The sequence below is a fragment of the Athene cunicularia genome (assembly GCF_003259725.1).
Source record: "Athene cunicularia isolate RWA chromosome Z unlocalized genomic scaffold, athCun1 chrZ_part2, whole genome shotgun sequence".
NCBI classification, from domain to species: domain Eukaryota; kingdom Metazoa; phylum Chordata; class Aves; order Strigiformes; family Strigidae; genus Athene; species Athene cunicularia.
Genome location: NW_020799143.1, coordinates 1,438,336 through 1,446,449, shown reverse-complemented (window position 1 = coordinate 1,446,449; position 8,114 = coordinate 1,438,336).

Sequence of the window (8,114 nt, the reverse complement as noted above, 5' to 3'; positions counted from 1 at the left end):
ACATTTGGAAGAGAGGAATGAAAGCACCAGACTGAACTGCCAGTAATGAGGAGCTGTACTGTCAGTTTCTGACATAGGCCTGAACAGGAAGGACCCAGAAAGAAGCTTCAGACCAGTACCTCTATCAGAACAGCTCTGATGGGCAGGAGTGTGACAAAGTGCAGTATTAATAAAGCAGTGCTCACAAATACCACAGAAGGGGTTCAGCTGTCTCACAGTCCTGGGCTTTTGTTAGGATGCCACATCTTGCTCTTGGAGTAGAAGTGATACAGGTGTATGACACATTCACTCACAGAGCTCCACTGTTGCCAAAGCACTTTGCTGGTACAGCATCCTGTAATTTTGCATGAGCAAAGTGTTGAAGTAAGTTCTTGAGGTGAACTCAAAAAAAAATACCCCCAATATGTATGTAAGCTTTGTCTTTTCTTTGTAGAAGAGTGTCAGCCACACAGCTAATTGCAAATGCCTTTGCCAAGAACATAAAGACCTGCTCTGTCGCCTGTTCACCTCAATCATAAAGTATGAACTCGCCTTCAGGGCTGTTCTCATACAGTATAATCAGTGCTGCTCCACTTGAATTTAATTCAAGAGTAGTGACTTGCAAAACAGTGGCTTTTCCTTTTTGTCTTTAAACATGCTTAATAACTACTCCCTTGAGTTTGGCTCTATTATATATGTGCCCTTCTTCATGATGCCTACACCTATGCCTACTGTATCCATTATATACAGGAAATCTGCATCATCTCAGGCTTTCCCACCCGTCAATTTTCAAAGATCTGTTGGAGGTGTAGATCTAGTACATTTTAGATCGAACACATTTCAGATCCACACTTCAACTCTTATGACAGAATTGGGCCTTCTGTTTTTGGGATTGATCCAACAGTTAAAAAAATGGTCATGAAAGTAAGGCTGTCCAATAAATGATAGTTTGCACCAGGAAAAAGCCCAATCAAAGTAAGATCCAGATTTCTCCAGAGAGAAGAATCCAGTACCTGTTTCAGTAGCTTTCTGGTTTAGTCCAGCCCATTATAGTCAGAAACAGGCAGGATGAGATGGCAAGTGATTTAGGATGGAAAGATTGTGAGCATGTAGACGACTGTACTCCAATCCTGCAAATTTTCTCTTATCAATAAAGGGGTTTTTCCTGCTATTCATCATACCCCAAATCCCAGATGGACCCCAAACTAGTCCCTCAGACTAAAACCACCAGTGCCCAGCCCTGATTTCAGCTCTTCCATCAAATACTTTTGGCCCAGACTTTCCAAAAGTACAGAGTTCCAGGCACTTGATTCAGAGCCACCAAGACTGTAATCTCCACCTTTTTATGTATCAAGCAGCAAGGCCAAGATCTATAAAGGTATTTAAGCTTCCAGATCTTTTCTAACTTGATACTTAAGGCCACATTTTTCAAATCGTCCCTTGCCACCATAAAAGCTAAAGACACACCTGGTCCTACAAAGATCCAAATTGCCAATAGAATCAAAACCTGACCAAGAAAAAACAAAAAAACAAAAAAACAAATAAACCAAAACAAACAAAAAAACCCCCAACACTAAAAAGCTTCATGCTTGAGAAAAAAATGCAGGAATTTCTGCTATGTGTCATCTGACACACCAAATGTGCCAACACCTGTAAGTCAAATATTTTCTTTCTCTTCAACAGGATCCACATCCTGCCCCTGTCCTTCAACAGATAGAACACTGAGTGGATTAATTTTGCTCTGTGGAACATAACTGTCAAGAAACTCTCAGGGAGTAATTCAGGTGTTTAAACATAGGTGTCTGATATAATTTTAGAGACCTTTACGCATCCTCATGGCCTTCAGCAGCCGGTATGTGACCTGTAGGATCTTCTGCATGTCTTCGGTACTTCATAATGTCTATCACAGAATCGTAGAATGGGTGAGGTTGGAAACAATCTCTGGGGATCATTTGATCCAACTCCCCTGCTCAAGCAGAGCTGCCTAAAGCTAGTTGCCAGGACTATGTCCAGATGGCTTTTGAAAAATCTCCAAGGAAGGAGAATCTGCCACCTCTCTGGGCAACCTGTGACAGTGGTCAGTCATGCTTACAGTAAAAAAAAAAAGTGTTTTATGATGTTCAGAGGGAACCTCCTGTGTTCCAGTTATTGCCCACTGCCCATCCTGGGCACCACTGAAAGAGCCTGGCTCCCTCTTCTTTGAATGTTCCCTTCAGGTATTGGTACACACTGACGAGATCCCTCCCCTGTGCCTTCTCTGAGAGAGTACCAGCTCTCTGAGCCTTTTCTCATATGAAAGATGCTCCAGGCCCTTAATCACCTTTGTGGCCCTTTGCTGGACTCTCTCTCGTAGCTCCATATGTCACTTGTGCTGACGATCCCAGAACTCAACACAGTACTCCAAGTGTGACCTTACCAGTGCTAAATAGCGGGGAAAGATCACTCTCTCAGCCTGCTGGCAACAATCCTCCTAATGTAGCTCAGGATATCATTTGCCTGCTTTGCCATAAGGGCACATTGCTATTTCATGTTCAACTTTGAGTGTCCACCAGGACCACAGGTCCTTTTCTGCAATGCTGTTTTCCAGCCAGTTGGCCTCCAGCATACACTGGTGCATGGTCTTATTCCTTTGCAGGTGAAGGACTCTGCATTTCTCTTTGCTGAGCTGTATGAAGTCAAGGTCCCACTAAACAGCACCATGACCCTCTGGTGTATCAGCAACTCCTACCAGTTTGGTGTCACCAGCAAACTTGCTGAGGGTGCACTCTGTCCCATCATCCAGATCATTAATGAAGATGTTAAAACAGTATTGGATACAGTATTGACCACTGGGTTGCACAATTAGTTATTGGCCTCAAATTTCGTGCCACTGGTCACAACCCTCTTGGTCCAGCCATTCAGGCATTTTTCAATCCACTTCCACATCATCAACTTCTATGAGGATCATATGGGAGACAGTGTGAAAAGTCTCACTCAAGTCAAAGTAGGCAATATCCTACTGCTCTCCCTCATCTACCAAGCTAGTCATTTCATCACAGAAGGTTATTTGCTTCATAAGCAGGACTTTTTCTTGGTAAATCCCTCCTGACTAATTATTTTCTTTCCAGGAATGAATGGTTTCCAGGATTAGTTTTTTACCACCGTCTCATCAGTCACGATGAGGCTGACTGGCCTGTAGTTCCCTGGATACCCCTTCTTGCTATCTTTGAAGACAGGAGTGACATATGCTTTCCTGCAGTCCTCATGAACGTCTCTCAATTACCATGACCATTCAAAGATGATCAAGAGTGGCCTCACAATTACATTTTCTAGCTCCCTTAGCAGTCATAGTACATTTCATCAGGGCCCATGGCCTTAGGTATGCCCAATTTACTTAAGCATTCCCTAACCTGAATTTCTTCCAACAAGAGAGAACCAAACCCTCCTTCCTTCAGACTTTTCCCTGGTCTCTCAGACATTTGAACAAATTTATTCCTATGGTGCTTGATAAGCAAACAACCAAACTGAGGCCAAAATGTTCGTTGCAAGCAATAAGGCAGTCATTGTTTACTGACCACAGATAGGTGAAGACACAGACCTGCTTTCTGACTGTTGGTAATGCATGAAAGGCATTTTCAGTCTGCTGTGTCCAACTCTGGGCTCCTTGATATGTTATTTGGGACCAAAGTGAAAGTTTTTTGATTGTTCCCAAGTGCTAGAAACTGCACAAATCCACTGGCATCAGTAACTCAGACCCTTCTGTGCATGTACATAGAGGAAGTAAGTAAGAACTTAATGTTAAACAATATTAGGAGACTAGGGAGGGCTGTTTCCTGTCTATGCCTATGTTTATTCAGTATGACACTTTTCAGATAGGGCTGGGAGGAGGCTCATTGCTAACTGTGGAGTGACCACCATTCTTCAGACAAAAGACCCATGTGAATTTGAATCGCGGTTGTTTTCTTACAGAAGCTTGTTTCTCATGTGTATCTGCTATTAACAAAAAAAAAAAAAAAAAAAAAAAAAAAAAAGCACATCTTGATCCTTAGCACTCCTCTGTTGCTCAGATTTTCACTGTAGAAGAAAAGCTCATGTTTCTCCTGCTCTGACCAAAGGACAGGGAGCAAGCAGTTGTGAGGGTCATACCAGAGCACCTGGCTAAATCTTTCCAGGGCAACTTTCAAGCCTAGACATGTGCTGCCACAGGTGTGAGCCACCTTCAGGCATCTCTCTTGAGACTTGGGACAGGATTGCTCAGTGCCTCTCACTGGTCTGTCAAGGGAGACCTGACAGAGAGCTCTGACACCACCAGCCAGAGCTCTCTCATGCTCAAGATACCTGCCCATGGTGTTCCCTTCATAAGCAGCCAACTCTGTGAAGAACCAGGGTTTACTGGAAAGTGCTGGATCTTGGCTGGTCATCCTGCTATACCCTATCAAAGCAATGAGGTAGAAGGCAGGTAAAGATAGCCTCCCCAAGTTCACTTAAGGGCAAAGTTGTCCATGTTACAGAGAGGTGTTCTCTCTGTAACAACCAAGCACTCTTTCCTGCATATTTTTTCTCACCAAAAATCATGTGTGAGCTGGCCTAACAGTCACATGGATCAGTTTCCTGAAAGATTCATTAGATAGAATCTTACCTCCAGCCTTCTTCCATACATATTTAACTATATAAATATAGTTCCAAGATTCCTGCTTCACAAGGATGTAACAAGATTCTAGTTCAGTGCTCTCTGAATAATCAGTCAGAAGATAATCACCATTACAAATACTTCCTTGAACTCCATCTGTGCAGAAACCTGCAAGTCCAGTAGAGCTTGAAGCTTGTGAAACTAGTAAACATGCTTTCCTCTGGCACCACATAGCTTATTATATACAGCCACATTATTTGGCTTATTAATTATAACAAAACAAAACCTGACTGAGGAGTAAGATCTGATTTCACTGAGCAGTGGAACAAGCTGTGGACATGTAAATAAATGTGGTTTGTTCCTGGTAGAAGAGAGATGCTATTATATTTCATATACTATTGATTTTACTTTTAATGAGCTGTGGCTAATATATTAGCAATTCACCACACTGTATGCCACTAGCTATATAAACTCAAGTGTCTTTATCATGTTAACAGCTTTGACGTTTTTTTGAAATATGAGTGAGCTAATATCTTCCTTTTGAATCTGAATAAGTCAGTAGGTCTTATTAAGCCTGCAAGCCTAGGGATTTTCCACATGGAGCTTTCCCATTTACCTCCCTCTCAACCCAGAGTCCCCAGTGTTGTGGGCCCAGGATCCCCTTTCCACTCCTGTGAAACAGCCTGGGCAGACTCTTATGTAGGGAATGAAAGGGGCCAGTGGAAGGCTCCAGCTGGCCTACAAAATCCATTGCCCCTCACTGCAGTGGTTGGTAGACACCACTTTTTTCTCTGTCCTTCTGGAAGTTCAGATCCTTCCTTTCTCCTTCAGTAACTTTACTATCCCTATTATTATACTGAATTCCTGCAGTGTTTTCAGCAACGTTTTATAACTGAGACCACATAAGAGTGTCTGCTCTTTTCTTAGTGCATTTTGTTCACATGCCATTTTCACAGGAACAGCCTGGAGGCAAATAAAGGGAGAGAGAGGAAGGTAGAACAAGAAAAGCTGGTATAGCAAGGTTAATTGTTTAATCAAAGATTGCTTGAAAAGTGCCTTCTATCCCTCCTTGCCCCAAAGCAGACAGAAGTATAACCTAGAAGAGGTCAGAGGAGTTAACATTACTCTCAACTTGCAACACCAGCTCAGGGCTCTGAATTCCCACACAGGAGCAGAAAAAAACCTTCTGCAAAACTTCCACATCCACACTTCATTTTTCTCCATGCTCAATGCCTCCTCACTCAGGCAGAGCAGAGGGCTCTGGACTGTATAAACTGGAAAACAGAGATCAAGTGAACTTGTAAGATGTTGTTGAAAGCCCAAGCAAAAAAAGACAAAGGGTGGTGCTACCTACCTTCCAACAGGAAAGGCTAGTGGAGGTGTGTGAATAGGCACGGATGCTTGAAGCCACCAGTGTACATCCTATCTATCACTATACTACCCCTCATTTTAATATCTGATACAACTGTACAAAGGTAAAGCCTTTTTTACTCTCTTCTCATTACCAGACAGCTGGACTGCTGTCAGCTGTGTGCCAGCTGCCCACCTTGGCCAGCAATGCAAGCAGCACTGTTTGAGTTCACCATGCAGCCTGTTCCTCAGAAGGACACCCTTGTTCACTGGGGTTATCTCCATCCCCAAGCCACTGGTCTGATCAAAGGGGGGGAAGAGGGGAAGGAATTGAAACTTCTGCCTAATTGATAAACATTGATCACAACATGTTTAAAAATCACATACCTGTATATATATTTATGTGTATGCATACACATATACATATGCATAATGCAGCCCTGGGAGAAGAAAATCTGTTAAGTGAATGTTTCAGTGCTGAGAAGCAGTAAGAGCTACGAAGATGTATGTGGAGAATGTGACCAGTAGAACAGTGTCACACTAAAGAGTTTCAGATTAGATTGCAAACGGAAAAAATAAGGTCTCTTTCTGAAACAAAGAGAAGAGAACTTAAGAGTAAAAGAACTCACAGTTAAAATATATTGTGAAATAAGAATCATGAAGATATGTAAGTATGTGGAAAATGGGAAAAAATTACAACTTATGGTTCACAGCAAACTAACAAAGTACCTCCTTGTTCTCTGATTCTACAAGTGCCCATGTTTTTGAAGTCTTTTGTTGCTGCTATATTGTTCTTCCTTTTCTTCTGATGCTTTATTTAACCTGCCTTGTAGGTATATAGGATAAAATGATCAGCCAGAAACACACTGTGGTAACAGAATGCAAAAACTGCCATGGCTATAAAGAGATGAATTAAAACAGTTGTCAGCATAGCATGTTGATACCAAATTTTAAAAAATATATCACCAATAGTCATGGCCACTGCTGTTGAATTGTTTGTGTCTAGGCATAAATCTGGTCACAGAGTAAGAGCCAATCAGTAAAATTTACAGGTGCTGTACACTGACCTGGTTCCTGCATGCTTCTGCTACAAATTTGTTAGGCTGAACATGTGCATTTCAGGAAAAACAAGCAGGAAAGGAGAGAACGGCTGAAGACAAGTGATTTCTCTGCAGACACTAAGGCTCACATACTGGAAATCAAGACAGTTAGGAAAGAACTGCAAATACCCTAAAATGACCCTAAAAGTCAGGGGTCACACAGGTACCTAGAGCATCTCGGGGCCCTGTGTAAGAAGGGCAACTGCAGGTCTCTCTTGCAACAGGGCAAATATGCAGACATCTGGACCTGAAATGGGTCAGATGTATAGTTGCAAACAAGCCACAGCAAGACACAACCTTGAAAGGGTGTATGTGAAGGCAAGAAGAAGCTGGAATCATACTTGTAAAGCTCTTGCTTTTGTCATTTTCCAGACCTGTGTTTGGAAGACTCACTTGTTTGATGCAGGTGCCATACATGCTTCCCAAGTTCCATGCCTTGGAACTTGGAACAGCTGCAGATTCCTGTTATTCTGAAAGGATCTGGGTAGTCTTGGCAATGTACACAAGGTGTCACTGTCACCGATACTTAGCTAGTAATATCCACAGAGCAGGCTTAGTAGCAGCAAGGCTGCCTGCATCTCCTAACTACTGTGCGTGCACAGGTGATACCCAGCAGGGAAATAGTTCCCTGAGACACAGGAACACATTAAGAGCCAATACCGCCCGAAACGCGGGGCATCCTAAGTACAGATCCCCGCTTCCCACACTGCCCAGCAGGGATATTGGCACTGTCTCCGTAAATGCAGTGCTAAAGCCTTGACACCTACCATGCCTAGCGACCTCAGGCTCGGTTCAGCGCAGGCTCCTCCCAGAACGGTCGGAAAGTCCCGGCAGAATCCCGGCATTCCTCGACCCTTCGGCGCCTTTCCATCACCGTGCGCGGTCTCAGCCCGGCGGCAGGCGGAGGCGGTGCTTGCGGCGTGGGGCGGTCCCGACGTGGCCCCGGCTCCGGGTGCCGCTCGCGCAGCGGCTCGGCGGTCCCGGTCTGGCAGCGGCAGAGCTGCCCGGGAAGCCGCTCGGCGCCGGGGACCCGCCGGCGTCCATGAGGACCAACGTGACGCCGCGCCGGGAGCCGC